The following is a 19495-nucleotide window of genomic DNA, read 5'->3' on the forward strand; positions in this document are numbered from 1 at the left end:
CCTACCGTGTTTTGATCATTTTTAAAGTATATTTTTCCTTTGACAACAATAGTGAACAATTGATTTAATTTTTCTGGTATATCTTTAAAATCTGGCAAGTGTTTATTTACTTCATTGCTTTCTTGCATAGGTTTCTTGGCTATAAATCTTAGTTCATTCTGAAGTGTGCTACTTTACTCCCCCATCATCAAACCTTTCTGAATGTATTATTATAAATAACTGCCTGTTGTTGCCTTCATGCTTGCCCTAGAATCTCTGCTTTTATCTTTTCCTAGTTGAATTCTACATTTACCTACAAAACGGAGTCTACATGACTGCATTTGGTCACCATAACAAAATCAGTTTCTCTCAGCATTTAAGCAGAGTAGGTTGCACACAAAAAGCATTTGTTATGCTTTCACTTACAGTGCTGTGTAATTAAGCCAGGTCAGCATTTTGGTCAGCCATAGGGCTCCTTTTTCTACTTGAGTGTTTGCCTTCTTCCCCTATAACTTAAGTAAACTGACCCTTACATTAAGAGCTATAATACTTACCTTATAGCTTTAGGACACCTTAGGAAACCTTGTAAACTGCAATAGCCCGCTACGTTAAGCAGAGTAGGTTGCACACAAAAATCATTTGTTAAGCTTTCACTTACAGTGCTTCGTAATTAAGCAGGTCACCATTTTGGTCAGCCATAGGGCTCTTTTTTCTACTTGAGTGTTTGCCTCCTTCCCCTGTAATTTAATTAAACTAACTCTTACATTAAGAGCTATAATACTTACCTTATAGCTTTAGGACACCTTGGGAAACCTTGTAGACTGTAATAGCCCCGCTATGCTTGGGCTCTCTTCACTCCCCTCCCTGCCCCCAATTCCCTCCCGACCCCCAGTACCTCTAAATTTAAAGTACTGTAGCCACTCCCCCACTTTCTAGATCCTATCTGCTTTCATCTGGGATAATTCCTCCTACCCCCATTCTTCTACCTACATTTTAATAGCACCTATTAGCTTTCATCTGGCATTCTCTCATCCCCCTTCCAGTACCTTTACCTCACCACTCTATCTTCTGGTATTGCATCACCAGATAAAACAGTTCCTTAACTCACTAGCTAAATCACAAATAATGATATACTCCTCTTTACTACCCAATCTTGTTCGCACCATACCTCCTTACCTTGTATGAAAACCAGTTTCTCACGGGATTTCAGGTCCCGAAAGGCCATACTATCACCCCAGCTGTAAATCCTCCCACCTTCAACCATACTTAAAGTACCAGGTCCTATCCAACATCTTGTTCAGTCTATCAACATCTCAACCCCAGGCACATTAGCTCTACATCCAAACACTACCACAAACTAATAAACAAATTCCTGAAGTTCATCACCAAGTATACACTTAACCTAATACTTGGTGGTGATATTCACCCCAGCCCTGGCCCACCCACTTCAGATACACATACCCCCTCTACTTGCAATCTAAGCTACAAACCTACAATTAATAGGCCAACTAACTTTCCTAGCCTGTCATCTCAATATTAGAAGCATTAATAACAAGGTACATGAATTGCATGCACTTCTGGATGTCCACTCCCCTGAGATTCTCTGTTTATCTGAAACCTGGTTAAAACCTAACACTACAGACAATGAAGTGTTACCACCTGGGTACAACATACACAGGCTGGGTTGTGCTTCCAGGAAAGGGGTGGGTGGGGTAGCTGTACTCTATAAATCTGAGTTGAATGTCACAATAGATGTAATACAACCACCTCAGATTAATAACTCAGAGATTCTTGCCACCAAATTGCAACTTAATAAAAATAAATGCATTAATATAATCTGTATGTACATTCCCCCAGGTAACAATATATCTACACTTGAAGATATCCTGCACTGGCTATCATATCACTACCCCCAATAAACCCTACTTTAACATAGACTGGAGCACCTGTTCCTCAGAATCCCCAACCACCCATATTAACCTGCATGCATTTGCACAAATCATATCCACCCCTACCAGGATAGGTAAACCCAACCAAAAAGAAGCATACTTGACTGGGTACTCATAAATAGTCACCCCCAACTGTACACCTCTGGTACCCTCCCTGATGGCCTAAGCAATCACCTTCTCACATATGTAATTAAGCACAAAGCCATTAATTCCCAACAACCCTTACTCAGAAAGGTTAGAAACAATAAAAACTTTGACCCTGCAAATTCCAACAAGAACTAAACTCATGTAATTGGTCTATTCTAAAATACCTCCCCTTAGAGGAAGTAGTAGCATACTTTAACAACAAATTCCTTGAGATCCTTGATTTGCATGCACCTGTTTGTTCAAAGAGAACAAACCAAAAACTGCGCCATGGCTTTCTAAAGAGTCTAAACTCAAAATTACCCTTATAAACAAAGCATGGGCTTTATGGCGTTCTTCTAAAGACCCCCAAGATCACATTAAATACAGGCAATCCAGGAACGAAACTAAAAAATCCATTTTACAAGACAAAAAACAATACCACTGTAATTTACAGACAGTAAATCAAAATAACCTTCAGAAGTTTTGGGCAGGTTTAAATAATCTACTATATCCTGGACAAACTTGAACCCCAATCCCTGCTGCTACTATTGATAAAACCCCTGAAGATGTTTCTGACAGTTTTAACCGATTCTTTACTGAGACAATTCAAGCCCTAGCTAGCCAACTACCTCCTAGCTCCTGAAAGTACCACCCCTAGAAAACTACCCGCGTTCAGCTTCCAACCAGTCTCCACTTCACTTATCCGTACCTTGATCAAAAAATTAAAACTCACTACATTTTCTGCTGATCAACTCCCTGCCGAGTACCTATAAAAATCAGCTGATGCTATTGCTTACCCTGTCTCAATACCAATCAATCGAACCATAGTAGAAGCTAAAATGCCCACCATCTGGAAAATATCCTATGTAATCCCACTTCACAAAGGAGGCAGCTCTACTGAATTCTTCAGTTATAGGCCAATAGCTATACTCTCTCCACTTGCAAAGATTATGGAAAAATGTATTCATAGACAACTCATGCACCACCTAATCACCTTATGGCAGACACTCAGCATGGCTTCTGTCCTCATCACAGCAATACTTCAGCCCTCCTAGCCTTTACCAACATGATAAACCATAATCACAACAATAATTATATATCCTCAGCCCTCTTCTTGGATCTTTCCAAGGCATTCAATATGGTTGATCACCAACTTTTAATCCACACCCTGCAAACATTCTGTCTAAATACTAGAGCCCTTCAGTGGTTTCAATCCTACCTGAATGGTCGACAGCAGGCTGTCTTCTGGCAGAACAAACTCTCTAATCTTCTACCTAACACCCTTGGAGTACCACAAGGCTCTATACTAGGGCCCTTGCTGTTCTCCATCTTCATTAACGACCTTTATACTGTCATCCCAAAAGTCAGCTGTATCCAATATGCTGATGACTCTACTCTGATTTGCTCGGCCACATCTCCAGTAGAGTTATGGTCAGCTACCCAGACCACCTTTAATATAATAGAAAACTGGCTTTTGGAACGTCGTCTGATCCTAAATCCCAAAAAAACTAAAATGCTGTTATTTTCACCAACACGTAGGTCTACCACTTTCATCTTTACCATAAATTCAAATGATGGCACAATAATATCCCCTGACCCCTCTTCAAAACTATTAGGTGTCATCACAGATAATAATCTAAATTTCGACCTACATGTTAACCAAGCTATCAAAACCATCAGTAAAAAAACTAGGGTCACTTTACAGAATAAAAGCCTTCCTAACCCCTCCAGTTAAAATTGCCATAGCTCGCTCTCATCTTCTTTCAACCCTTCTGTATGCATCCCCTCTACTCGAATTTAAACAAGACTGTCCTTAACAAACTCTTGATTTGCTACAACCACATTGCCAGGTTTGCCACTGGGCTGCCTTTTAGGACACATCATTGCATAAATCTAAATCAGCTTGGGTGGCTTGAACTACCCAGCCTAATCCAGTATAACCAACTGATTATGGCCTATAAAATCCTCTATAATCCGGACAATACTCCTGCACTTAAAAATATTATCACCCCCTATAACAATCCTAGACCGCTTCAATCCTCTAACAAACTACTAATTCAGACTAGCAAAATTAATAACACAGCCGGTGACTCTTTGCAAACTCTGTAAGTAGACCCTGGAACTCTCTTCCAGCTGATATTACCTTACTTTCAACCTTTGGTCAATTTAAAACTAGACTCAAATCACATTTGGCACTTAACTGGCTATGTCAATGTATCAAGCCTGGCTAACTCTCTGTAGAATGTGTAAAAATTTGTTAACCAGTTTACTGTGTAATTTAATTTAATCCTGATTTACACTCAGGATTAACTCTAACCTCTGGAATTTGTTTAACTTGCTTACTTATGTAATCACTGTAAATAGTCTGTTTGTAATATGTAATGCTGGTATTATGTAATGCTGTATCTGCTTACCCTTGGAGCTGTTCTCCCCAGGCCTCCACTGAAAATGGACATGCATCCAGTCAACAAATGTAAAATAAAAAATATATATATCTATATAAATAAATAAATATGTGTGTGTGTGTGTGTGTGTGTGTGTATATATATATATATATATATATATATATATATATATATATATATATATAGATATAGATATATATATATATATATAGATATAGATATAGATATAGATATATATATATATATATATATATATATATATATATATATATATATATATTATTTTTTGTTTTTGTTTTTTTTTTGGAACTTCCATGCTTTCTTCTTTATCCAGCAGATGTTGGCAATTTAGACTCTGGTGTCTCTGCACTTTCAAAATCCAGTTTGTGCATCTGACAGTTTAGTCTGTACATTGCTAGAGTCTAGCTTGCAGTGTCTTGAATATTACCCTGCTAGCAATTTAAAACAAGTGCAATTATGTGATCATTTGAACACTCATTAGTATTACCTTCTTTTGGTACTGAAATATAATTTATCTTTTTCCAATCTAATGCCCACAGTTTTCTATTTTGTAAAAGAACTCATAACAAATGTCATCTGATAGCTCATTTGTCCACTATGCTACATCACTTGCGCTTGCAGATAAACTGACATTTGAAAACAAAACCTTACTTTCTGTGCAGACTCAACCACTTGAATCATATATTTTTTTCACAAAGTCAAGCTATGTGCACAGCTTCCCAGATTTAGATGTCTTTTCACACACCACTTAACTTGTCAGAAATGCTGAATCAGATTACTTTTTTATTGTTATAAGACAAGTCTGGGGTGGGTTTATTGTGCAGAAATGCAGATCTTTAGCTGTGTGATATTCTTAGCTCTTTGCTCACCCTGATATTTTGCATGCGTATTATCATCAGAACTAGGATATATGGTACTCATTGGAGCCCCCCTCAACTCAGCTTAAAAAATCCACTCAAAGCTGAGAACCACACAGTCAGCATCTGACAAATGTCTCTGATAATACCTTGTGACAGGATCCACTGCCCCCTTCGCCCTAACCTAATTATGCATACTTTGTTACATAATGCTGTTTAACTGTTTAAGATTGTAAACATTTAACACAACAACCTTTCCATGCATATCAAGTAGGTCACACTTCAAAAAAAAAGTCAGTAGAAAATAAACAGTTATCTTCTCTTGAAAATGTCAGTACTCAGAATCAGCGTTTCTAACATTGTATTTCCTGGTGTGACCATAATTTGTTGATGAGAAAAGTACAAGGCAAAGGCCTGTGAAGGAGAAGAAAATATTGGAAACTGCCCACCCAGACATGAACCCCAAAATAATGCATTGCAGAGAGAGCATGAAGAGAGCTCTTACAGATTACAGGAATATCAGAGGTGGAATAAACAGGGTCCACATCATTGATAGAAATCCTTTGCTTATAGCACATATTCAGAAAAAGGAAGAACATGAGTCTTTTGGCTTTTCCAGGTAAGGGGTCGCCACAGCGGAACTCCAGTCTGCTAATGACTGGCAGTGAATTTTTACGGTGTTGAGTTGCCAGCCCGGCGCCCCAGGCACACCCACACACGCTTGCACCTACCTGCCTGTCTTTTAATTCACTTGACCGTGGGAAGGACATGCAGACTCCGCACAGAAGGCGCTCTAGATGAGAATCAAACCGGAGAACCTCTTGCTGTGAGGCAACAATGCTAACCGCTGCACCATTTTGGCCCCAGAAGAAGAAAAAGCAAGAACATTTAATAGAAAGACATGGTTGGAATTTTTCTCAGGATAATTAGATTCAGCTGATAACTATTGTTGGAATGTCAGTGGTGTCTCTCAGTTGGACAAAAGAGTGGCCAATGGCTGTGATTGTCTAGTCATGTGTAACATGGAGTTTCTATCCCATGTAAGTGATATACACTGATATGACTATACTATATTAATTCATCCTCTTTCTTTTTCATTAGCTATTTGAAATGTTGGAATGCACTAGAGTGAGTTCCGAAACGTGGAGACTGAATGGCTGAAAGATTGGACTTTTATTTACCACGTCCGAGATGCCATTTCTCGGAATATTTCCTTTTCCTCCGAGTTATGGTGATCTTGTAGTTGGTATATATCCTAACCAAATGGTAGGAAGGACAAACCAAACTGCAAGAAAAGCCCAGCCAAGCTATAGTTTTCACTGTGTGATACCTTAAAACCTGCTGTAGTGGAGGCCCATGGGATACTTGCAAATGACTCCTTAAGGACTTTTTTAAAACCTTTTTAAGTCTTTATGGTTACATTCAAGCCAATAAAGCCAATATAGTATAATGGATAATAATGTAAAAGAACAAACTCTTCTTTATTTTTTAATGCATGCATTATGGTGATGGTGATGAGTATCTCCCTAGAATTTAGGGTCTATACAAAGAAACTTGTGCTGAGCAATGGTGTTCTTTTTACACAGTATAGGTCTACACACTTCCAAGAGATCATCCAGGTAAATGGGTGAAAGAGACGGTAAGTCTAGTGCCTTCTCAGCTGATGTGCTTTAGTATATGTGATATACTTCTCTTGGGATGATGCAACTATAATTAATTATTGCATATTTTTGCTGCTGCATTAACTTGATGTTATAAGAGATGTTCACTCATCTTCAAGAATTGTTAATTGTGATTAATATAATTTCTTTGGAGATATATATGTTCATGTTTATTGGATTTAGGGGGCTATTTTTCATTCTAAATGACAGTTCATTGGCCAGGTGGTAGATGCAAAACTCCACTGGGGTCTATCAAAGGTCTAACAGCCACTAGTGTCTCTCTAACTGGGCAATGGTGCCTTCTGGTATCCAAGGATTGATTCTTACCCCAGGGGATGTCTCTTGATCTTTTTTGGGGGTGCGGGGGCATATCAAAGTAGGTGTAAGTATGATAGCAATGACACTAATGGGCTATTCACAAAGGCATCTGAGGAAACTGTAAAAATATTTTCATGAAATGGTGAAGGGAGTACTAATCCTATTAGATAAGCCAGGATTCAGCAAGGAATCAAGAGAGAGGGAGCATAGGTAATACACCAACAAGATGCAAAGCATCTCACAAATTTACGGCAAGAAACTTTAAAACAGTTTTCAGTGATCATAGGCTAGGTGGAGGCTTATGTTTCACACCTGTTTCAATGTAACCACCCACCAGGTTAGAGGGAGTGGTACAGATGAATTGGATAATATAAGAAGAAACGATCAACAGAGAGGAATGGGTAATAGGAAATAGTTATGCACCAAATGTAGATGTAATGTGTTTTTATACGGACTTTTTGGACCTTTGATATTGCTAGATTCAGTGCACTGGCTGGAGATTTTAATCTAGTATTAGATAAACATAATGACAGATTATATGGCAAGAAAGAATACCATACAAAGAGACATGCAGTATTAAAACAGTGGCCAACAACCTATGAAAGGTTTTTTACTCTGACTCTATTACCCCCCACTTTTTCCCAGAAACAGAACAGCAGGGAAGTATAATTGATTTGATATTTATACTAATATGCTTTCAATGCAAGGTGCATAGCCCTATTATACATGAAATTATGTTATTTGATAACACCCTGGTTACTCATAATTAACATGGCTAAGGGGATCAACAGAGCTAGAAACTGGAGATGCGCTCATTTTCATAGGGATAAAAAGAAAGACAGAAGAGCTAAAATATATAACAGTGTATGTTGTTTGTTTTCTAAAAACCCTAATCAAGATTTGCTCTCAAATAGATTGTGGTGGGAGGGACACAATTTGGCCACAAGAGGGGATACACCAGAGAGTGAAGAATATAAGGAGAAGAAGATTTGCTGGACTGCTATTGTTAAAACTAATGAATTAAAGAATGTCCATAACAGAATAGCCATAATGGTAAATGCTAACCATTAGATGGATATGATGGAAGTGAAGAAAGTAGAAGCTGATTTGAGGAGATGGAGACTATATTAATGGTTGAAGCTGGAATGTATTGCCTATTTTTTAATTAGTGGTCATCTAGAGCTTTCAGATCTCAGATCATCACCCAGTCAGGGGATACTACATCAGTTGATGATGCACTAATAGAGTTCTTTAACATTTTATTATTATTTATTTTACATTTCTTGACTGGGCTGGTCTAACTGGAATACAAATCCGTTTTCAGTAGAGGCCCAGGGAGAAAAGCTCCAACACAAACACAATATATATACAGTAAAAGTTATCACAATTCAGAGAAGTATAACAGTAGTTAAAAAGTTCTAAACAGTTTCAGCCATACAGACTTGATGCAGTTGTCATTACAAGAGTACATGGCTCATGATGAGGAGATATAAAAAACAAAAATATAAAACAAAATAGTTGTGTACCTGTGCAAGCAGAATAAAATAGCATAATAAAGTTGTTTACTTATACAATTGTACCAAGTGATACAGTGAAATACAAGATTTATAGGAAACAGCAAGAGGATGTCAGTAGATACAACATACTCATATTAGAAGCAGAGAACACATAGGAAATAGACAAAAAGTTAGTCAGGGTTAGTACAAGGGCATAGCCAATGAGTACTGAGAAATTGTTTTAGTTTCTGTTTAAAAAGTGTTATAGAGGACAGAGATAGGAGTTGAGAGGGAAGTATGTTCCAATGTTTGCCTACAGAGTTAGAGAACAATGAATCTCCAGCTGAGTTGTTGGATTTGCTGGTAGTAATATGTAGCTTATTAGAAGAGTGTAAATTCTTAAGATTGTTGTAGGGGGTTATGAAAGTAGTCAGTATAGGTGTACAGGTGGGGTAATACAGGATCTTATGGATAATAGCAAGTTGGTGAAATAGTATCTGGTTTTGGAACTCTAGCCATCCTAATTGTTTTAGGTTGTTACAATGATGTGTTCTAAAAGGAGAACCTGTGGCAAATCTAGCAATACTATGATAGGAGGTAGCAAGTCTGTTGAGGTTGTTTTTTGAGAGATTGGTAAATATGGGTGAAGCATAGAGTAGAGTAGAGATTAAATGAGTTCTAGCTATAGTGGTTTTGGCTGAAGGAGTAAGAAAGGGTCTGATTCTGTAAAGGGATCCCAGTTTCTTATTTACTGTTTTTATAGTGATATTAACATGAGTATCGAAGTTTAGGTTATTATCTATGGTTATTCCAAGAAGTTTAGTGGTTAGGTCAGGAGATATAAGAGTCCCGTTCTTGGATATAAGAGTGAAGTGAAGAAGGGTTGACATGCGAGTAGGAGCAAAAAGTAGAAGTTTAGTTTTTTTAGGGTTAAGTAGGAGGCAACGGTTTAAAAACCATTGCTCAACTGTATTAAATGCTTTTTGTGTCAGGGACTGTAGCTCGGTAGGAGTTTTAGCTGAGCAAATAATGGTGGAGTTGTCTGCATATTGAATGCAGGTTGCATGTGGAATTGCTTGGTGGAGGTCGTTAATGAAAATGGAAAATAACAATGGGCCTAATATGGAGCCCTGGGGAACACCAAGGGAAATGGGGAGGTGAGAAGATAGATTGTTTTCCCATAGTACTGCCTGTTGTCTATTATCTAAGTAGGATTTGGACCATTTTAAGGCTAGTGTATCAAGAGAAACATGTGCTATGCCTCTGACTGTATAGACCTGATATAGCTTTTGACATATCTTTTTGCCAATTTGTATAATCTCATGACAGGCTGCTTAGTTTGGCAGACAGAAAGATACTTAATAAACTGATAACCTGTTCTTAATTGGCCTAAGCTATGTCTAAGTTAAAGGCTAATAAACATCTGGGCTTAAATTAATTCCTTCCAGAATTGTATAAGTGGGTGGGCAGCACTTGTGGTTGGTTTTGGCACAGATCTTTAACTCCTGGGATGAACAAGGAGAATCTAACCTCAATCTTAATCCAGCTATTATTACAGTCATTCTAAAGATTAATGAGGGGATTCCAGCCTTAGGGGATTGCAGACCTGTATCAATAATGTGAAATCCAAATTTTTAGGAAAAATATCAGCAATTAGACTGGATGCTAGCCATACTCCCTAAACTAGTACAGGAACATTAGAAAGGATTTGTGAATGGCAGAGACTTTCCAGACAATTGGAGGGATTTGCTAAGTTTTTTTGCATAAAAAGAGTATATTATCACAGGGGGATGGATTAGTATTTTTGACATGTCATCAGCATTTAACTAAGTTATGTTGGGATTTTCTATTTAAGATCTTAGAACAAAGAAAATGCATAGAAAAAATGTATAACTTTGCTAACAAACCTTTAGGAAACTTCCTATTTTAGGATAATAATCAACAGGAGCCTATCTGAGCCAGAGACTATAGACTGCAGTACAATATAAGAGTGCCTGCTATCTCTGGGAATGTTCATTCTGGATAGAGGAATTTGCCGTTCAAGTGCACATTTTCTTAAATAGATAAAGAATTTAAAGGAGTCTCTAGCTCCTTTCTACTTTTTTTGCAAGGTAACTATTTGGTAATGAGTAGTAACCTCCCAAAAGTATTGGATGGAGTGCTGAACATCTTTCAGTTCTTTGGAGAGTTATCAGGCCTAAAGTTTAATGTTACCAAATTATTTTTATTTCAGTGTCTGGGAGCATATATTAATACAGATAAGGGACACATCCTATCAGTGGCAATACATAAATGTTTGGGCTTAATAGTGGGAAAAACACTGACATCCACGAGAGAGGAGATATTGAACAGACTTGTCACAAAGCTTGAATGTCTTATAAATAAACTGGCCCATTTTAATAGACTTAATGTTAAAATCCAGCCATTCCAGACAGTGATAATGCCCCACATTATCTATGTACTGAGGACTATACCAACACAGGATAAACATGCAACTGTGATACTCCTGCAAGAACTCATTAACAATTCTGCCTGGAAGACTTGGGAAGAATTTCTTCCTCTGCAGCATATCTAAGTATTTTGGTGAATGGGGACTCCTGCACTTCTCCAAGTATGCAAAAGATTTTAAGATAAATCAATTTATTAGGACTAGAGACAGAAAAAGGAAGGATGCAGCTCATATAAATGATCTTTCTTCACCTGTGGGTGTGAGGAATTTGGGGATGCAGAATGGGGCAGGATTCCCACTAGCTGTGTTTGCATGTATCCCAGAATCATCAAGTGTGTTGCCAAAGCCAATAAGGAATTTTGGCTAGATAAAGGAATAGTGGAATGGGAATATATTTGGCTTGATGCAAACAATAAAGAGCTTTTACATTTTCTTCACCTATGTGATGCATTTTGTATCAAGAAATCAGTGGTTAGCATATCTGCAGGTCAGACCAATATGGCCAAAACAATTACCCAGCAGAGAAGTCCAAAAAGGTCCTTCTATGGCTAACATAGAACAAAGTTAAATCAGGCAAAGTTTGATATATAAAGACATGGGAGAGTAAATTTATAGCTTTAAAGCATTTGTTGGAAGGCAGGTGGACAGTTCAAAAACATGTAACACTAAATCTACTGAACTGGAAAAAATCTGGGGACACCAACAATGCTGAATCCATGGCCCCAGTGTAAGGACCAGCAGCTGAGGTTGTTGCATAGGTGGTATTTTAACCCCCAAAAGCAAGCTAACATGAATAACAATAGTATCAATTACTGTTAGGGATGTTATCAGTCAGGGGCCAATAACTTAGTCATGCTATGGGAATATGCAATAGTACAAGTGCATTGGATTTGTCTGATACAAGTGTTAAACATGGAATTTAATGCAGATTTAATACTTGGTTGGAAATTGTGGATATTTGAGCTTATAACCCAAGTAAGACCAAGAGTCAGATGTAAACAGTAAAGAGCTTCAATGTTGGTTGGATTTTAGATAGTATTGTGAAGCTTCTGTGTGCTTAGCAATGAAAGACAAAGGCTATCCTCCTGCCACAGGTTTTCAAGAACTTCCTGCGTCAGCATCTAAGATATATTTTGTATTCCTTCAGAGATTATAGTTTGTTGCTTTAATAGTGTTTGTTGGAGTTTCTAAAGTTCCTGTAAAAGGTTGTAGGTTTGTCATACATGAGTATTTGGAATCCTTTCCTAGTCTTGAATTCGTCAGTTAGAATACTACCTTATTTGAAGGGAACCTCCTGTTGCCATGCACTCACACACACACACTATTTGATGAATGGAGCTCATTCGTTATGCACAACAAAATAAGGAGTGCCAAGGCTGAATACATATTACTGTGTCATAAAAGGCTGGTCTTACCTGTCCTGTTCACTTTTCCTTCCTATCTGTAAATCACACGACCCCTCATGCTAACTGCACAAGTATTGGCATCAATTTTATTACCCTATTTTGACTTGGTTGCCCATTAGTATTACAGGAGGCAGTCAAGGGAAAAATGTTCTGTTTCCCATGCATAGATCCAAGTTGCTGTTGAGTATGGACAGGGATGATCTTTGCTTTACGTGGATGGAAAATCTGTTCCAAAACAATGTTATTCTCTGCGAGATATACCTGTCTGCTCTAACCATTCTGTTGAAGTTGATCAAGAGGTTTAGATCCCTAAGCCAAGTATTTCTGATGCCATTTGACTTGCTAATGTGCGGTAGGTAAATCCATCATTAATGGGTTGGAGGATGCCTTGTATGCCAGACACAGGTCAGCTCTTGGCAGTCTGTAGGATACCAAGTATAATAACAGGGCTTTGAGTTGGTCCATGTAGGACATATTGTTTAGGCCTTGTCTCCTTTTATTAAAGTATCTCTCTGGGCATTCTATTTGCTGCATATCTCTGGACAGATGGTTTCCTGACCTTTAATGATTTCTTGGTTTGCCATTTCCCCACTCTTCTTTCAGCTAAGACACTCAATGATCAACTTGAGAAACTGACGATCAAGGAGTGAAGAACTAAGAAGTATACTTATTTTAACAGCTTAGTGATTACTGTTAACATTTCTGTGTACTCATTTGTATTCAGAAGAAATCTTCCAATCATTAATTGTCTTTTAACAGTGACTATGCCTGAAATGCCTTATTAATCACTAGACTGTAATGTTGTTCTTTCTTACTTAAAAAAAGAAATATGTTTTATAAATGCTGTACATAATCCCAATGTATGTAGACACTGCATGTGTCTTCTGTGTGTATTTTTTGTGGCTGTCTATATATTACAATAAAAAAATCAGTTACATTTAAAATGAACCACAATAAGATACAGTTTGTGCTCAGAAAAATGCTGCAGCATAGTGCAAAAGTGCCTTCCATTTCATCGACAGGTTCTCTTGTAATAGACATGGCTGTCAAACATAATCATTTTTCTAACAGCTGAGCCTGTGTATGTACTGACAGATTTATATTCATTAAAAAGCTAACTGGGGAAAGTATAACAGTCTTGACTGACATATTAGATTGGGTCTGGTTACTGAAGACCACCAGACAACTTAATTACTTTAGCTAACTTCTCATTAAAGCAATTGATTTATCCTTAACTCACTGCAGGGAGGTCAGTTTAGTGTAAATACCTATGCTCCTTAGTGCTGTTGGACAGATCAAAACACTTGACTGTATCCATGCTATGTTTTACAGTATATTAACACCATTTATATATTTAAGAATGATCAACTGCCTCAGCAGTTCTTCTCTGCAACTAACTTATATAGTGTTTCAATCAAAAGTCTTGCTTGCCTCCTATTAATTATTTGGTCAATGTTATCAATCTTCCAAATGTTTATTTGCTTTAATATAGGATAGCTCCTCTGTATTTCTGCACATACAAATATGTAACAGTATGGTATCTGATATGGATGTCTGACTTTTTTAATTAGTAGTGCTTTCAGTTACATATTATTAATACTGTTTTCTGCTATATCACTGTGGGTCTTACATAATAATGACTCTACTCTAATGAAAGATAGAGGAGAGGATCTGCATATTTACTTTTTACCAATGAACCCTCAGCAAGTTTTATATAAGGATGGGATCCAAAAGTGGAAAGTTTTTGTGTGATAAATACCATAACATAATTTTCTTATGTATTTTACTTATTGAAAAAAAGTAATCCTCTCTTAAATGAAGGCATAGTTGTCATCCAGTTGCATGCCCTCCAAGAAATATCGCATGTGATAAACATAACTTGTTGAGAACAAAACACGTTTGATAACTGTCTTCATTTTAGTATGTAAACTCAAAAAAAGCAAACCAGTAATATTCCACACAATTTAATGTTGGCGCTTTCGTACACAATGGTTGAGTGTTTTTGAGTTTATTTGTTTGAGTTGTCTTTTTAAAGTTATTTGGAATTTTCATTTTAGTATGTTTCATAGGTATAAAGGTTTCTTTGTTCTTCTGAAGTCTCTTAGAGCCTAACATCACATCTGAAGCCTTAGGTACAAAGGACTTTAATTTGACCTTCTGGGAGCAAACCATAGTTTTATTTACCTGTTATGTCAGCTCTGCTGTGAACTTGTTTGGATAATGAATTTATGCCATACATCACATCCGGTAAAATGAAGTTAAAGTGTAGCATTTCATGTAGTTTTGGAATACCTCAGGATTCCAACTTCACAAAGGGCCAACAGCTTTGCTAATGATTTTCTTCTAAATTACTAATGATCTTGTTTTATGCAAAAAAGCAAGCCACATAGTACAACTGAAGGTCTAGAAAACGAATAAATACAGTGAATATAACAACTTACAGAATGAAAACAAAAATCCATGGGTATATAATGTGTTATTTAATCTGTTGTCACCAATCATTACCTATTATGAAAACTCCATCTTAGCCTATATCCCATAACTACCTTTCTGTCCTCATACACATCTTTCAGACTGTGCAGGAGCTAGTTAATATTATCTCTGTAGGTCCTACTTAATACTGGTTCATGACTTGCATCCATCTCTGCATATTCATTATAACTACCTGACTCTTCTGGTTTTTGTCATTCTGTTTCTGTCTATCAGTTCTAACTTGCTATGTGCCTCTACTTGCCCATCTGCATTGCAATAGGCTTTTGTAGACAATTGTTTGCAGTAATGCGTTATTTTTTATCTGTACATTAAAATCCAAATGTTATTTTCTAAGATTTGTTTATATACTTTAAACATGCAGAAGACTGTAATTTAACTGTCTTTTTTGGAAATTAATTAGCAGATAACCAAACTGTGCTTATTGTGTATGCTGTTTTATTCTAGTAATACTCACTGCATTCATATTAATTACTTGAAAAGAAATTAGCACATTACAAATTAAAAGCATTAAATACAGACTTAAGAACATTTACATTATTTCCTTTTCTCAAGCTTTTAGAAACTGTAAGAAAATAAATCTTCACAAATAATGTAATGGGTTTACCATATTTTTATTTATATTTTATTGATTTTTTTTTCTTTAAAGCTACGCATTGAAATTTGCTGTAGTGCTACATAATTGAGTGTGGTTGATTCAGTCATGTCGCATAGCCTCTGTCCCTATTAGAATGAGAAGATCACGTGACATTCTCCAGTATGACCTGACTTTGAAAAGGGGTGAGGTTCTCACAAACAATACTTTCAGAATACTTGAAAAGGGGTGAGGTTCTCACAAACAATACTTTCAGAATACCTGTGTTTATTTGTGAGACTAAGCTTCCTTTCCAGTTGGGGCTCTTGCAACAGTAATTTTAGCACATTGCTGAATAAGTCTGATAATATTTTGCATTTCGTGTAACTTTTTACTGTGGATTATGCCATTTGTGCAGTGCATTTACTTAAAAATCCATTATCTTCATCTACTGAGATTTAGAGCTCTAAATTAGTGTGTTTCTCTTATGGTCTTGTTACTTGTCTGTATCTTGGTTCTGGTCAGTGACTATTAACTGGTGTCAGTCTACCATTGATGCAAAACTGTAATGGCTTCACTAGTCTGCACACATGAAGAGGAAGATGAGATAGTCATGTAAGAATTGATACCATACTGTACTGTAATTAGCTGGAAATACTGTATGCAATGAGACTGACAAATGAAAGTCTTAATTACCCAAGCTCATGCTGAACAGGTGCCAGTCTCACCTTTATGGCCCAAGTCTTGTGTACTTTTCAGAATGAATTCTCCAAAACTGTAGTTCATTTAATTAGGCTTTATTCGATGTTCACTATATCAAAATACTGTCTTCATTAACAGCACTGATAATTCAAGTTGCTGCCCATCATATTCTGATTGTCCCGAACAACGTAAACTGACATAGTCTTTAGATGACCTGTTTTCTGTACTCATGTTTGAGTGTTTGGCATCGTCTCTGAAACAACAGGTCGAATGAACTTACTAACCTTAACTGCACTGATATCCTGGACACAACATATTATATTGCTTCAGTCCAGCAATTTTCTTTTTTTTTTACTTTACTTTTTCTAACCTTGGTCGCAGGCTTTGTCTTGTATGTGCAACATTCCATTAAAGAACATTCTTTAGCTGACAAGATTGTATCTTTTCCTTAAGAAAAGAACTTTTGTCTGCAAACTTTATGCTTATCTTTCCTTTTTAATAATCTGTCTTCCATGCTTGGCCAGCAAGGTTATTTTCTTTCTGCTTAACTGTCTTTTATGCTTAAATGAAACACAATTTATTTTAACCTTTAGCCTGTCTAATAACTACTTTAAAATGGAAATCCCTACTCTAACAAGTCACATGACCCACCAATATTACAAGATTCGGTCACTTAAAGAATGTCCTTCAGGAGTTTTTGTAAAAGTGCCATTTTTTTTTTCAGATAGTTATGATCATCAGATTGGCAGCAGTGAGGATGTATAAGACACTGTTAAATTATATTGCTATTACTATGAGAAAAAAAGTGGTATACCGCTCTATAGCTGAGAAAAAGAAGGACATTACTATTCCAGCTAAGATTTCAAAAAATAATATTTCTAGATGATTCTCTGTTGTCATTGCTGTTTTTCCTTTCTCTTAGTCCATCACATTGTTTACTTAGAGTAGGTTATGCATGGAGTCTGACTTCTAGAAAACAGTTCTGTCAAATGACATCTCACATTCCTTTTGTGAATGATCTAAAATGAGTAGCTTGTCTGACAGCTGAAAGCGTAACTTCAAGCAGTTAAAACCTTTTTCAATGGTATCATAATAAGTAGAATGTTGATAAATGTGTGAAAGCAACATTTGTAACAGGAAGCATCATGAAAGCATTGACATGTAAGATGAATGTGTTATAAGTGGAGAGGAACAAGAGGGGGGGTTCAGAAAATATCTGGGACTAGATGATAGTTCAACCATACAACATAAATAAATAAGAAAAAAACAGATATGAATAACTTACAAGACTGAAAGTATTACCATAAATGGCTTTGGTAGCCATTTACAAATTAAGTTCAAGCTAGAAATCAACTTCCCCTCCCTGTTCAAACTTACAGCTTTGGCATGTTTGACTGGCCCTAAATGTGTTGGAACTTATGAATAAGATAACAAGAAAATTAATTTGTGTCTATAAAATGCTACATAAAAGATTGTATATGGTAATACTGTATATCCCATGGTCTGAAGAAGACATGATTCTCTTTGAAACTGACTATATGCATGCAAATTAGCTGATGTTGTCTGATCCAAGAAGAAAACAAGTTAAACAAATGTAAGATTACACCCTTGCAGAAGCAATTTGGAAGGAATTTGGCACTGAAATTAGTCCAAATGTAGATGAAGAAAAAACAGCAATAGAAAGTGGTAGAAAGCAAAATAAAGAACTTCAATATAGGGATTAAAAATGGAACATTAGAAAGCCCTCAAATATAGTTGCAATCATATGAATCATAGGAGATATAAGAATATTAGACTAGAGAGGTCATGTGTGACTTGCCAATAACCACCATCAGACTCTACCAACCTTTTCAATGAAGCAAGGCTTGTAAATCCCACAGTATAGTTTATGGTACCCATCAAATTGTCTATGGCATGTTTGATAGGGAATCACACTGCTCAACATGTAAGGGGAGTCTTTTGCAGAGCAAGGGGAGGTGTTGGGTGATAAACCTATCTATCCATTTATTTTTGTTCCTTGATGTAGACCAAGATCTGTTTTTCTAGCTTTAGCTGCACTATTAGACACACTTAGGAAAAATGAGGTCTTGGGCAAGATGTCTTAAGGTGTGGAAAGCAAGGCACAGGTCTCCCCTAAAGAATATATATAACATGGAGAGCAGAGTGATTTCAGATTCTTTTGATAGCTAAGGTTTTTGAGTTCTGAGATTCTTTTTTGTTAGAAACCTCTGTGGTCTTTTGAGTTTTTTGATTTATCTAGTGATATACATGCCAAAGGGTGCAGCACATTCTATAATTGGTCTGCCCAAGGTAGAATACTGTGGGACAATAACTTCCTTGATTTTAGAAGAAATGCTTTTGGGGATTAGGTGTGATATATATAGGATTTCCTGACTGCAGCTGCTACATGGTGATCAAAGAAGAGGGAGTCTTCTACCCAGATGCCTAGGTCTCTGATGACAGACTCATGACACTGCAGTATCATTAATTCAGTAGATGGTAGCAATTTGTTGTTTTCAAAAGAAGATGATATTGTATTTCTTAGTGTTTATTAACAAGTATAGAGATCACCTGGAACAACCATATGTTGATTAAATGTTGATGCATTAATAATAGCAGGTGAACTTAACCAAAAGACGAAATGTTAATAATGGCAACTCTTGACAGTGGAATACAAAAATACCAGTTTACAAAATCTAGAATAAAATGTGGGAGCATTACAGAACTACAGATAGTTGTATATCTTATTCCGTACTGTGATGTACTTATGCCTGAAGGTCTGCATACTGAAGCGTATAATAATGTGGTCAGGTTACTGCATTAGATGTTGTGCAAAGACTGCAATACAGAAGTAGATGAGAAGCAGTCAAAGCATAAGTTGCAAAGAATTACTGAAAATGAAGATCCAATGATTGTGAGTTCATCTAATACCGACAGTTAAATGAGAAAAAAGAAAAAAACACATCATTGTTAAAGAAAAGGGACAAGGACATCATTAATTATTGATATAACTAGCCTACAGTGCCCTACATACTGAGAGTTGTAGTTATACAGTATCAAGA

The sequence above is a fragment of the Protopterus annectens genome, chromosome 2.part1, assembly GCF_019279795.1.
Source record: "Protopterus annectens isolate FY-2018-M chromosome 2.part1, PAN1.0, whole genome shotgun sequence".
NCBI lineage: Eukaryota > Metazoa > Chordata > Ceratodontiformes > Protopteridae > Protopterus > Protopterus annectens.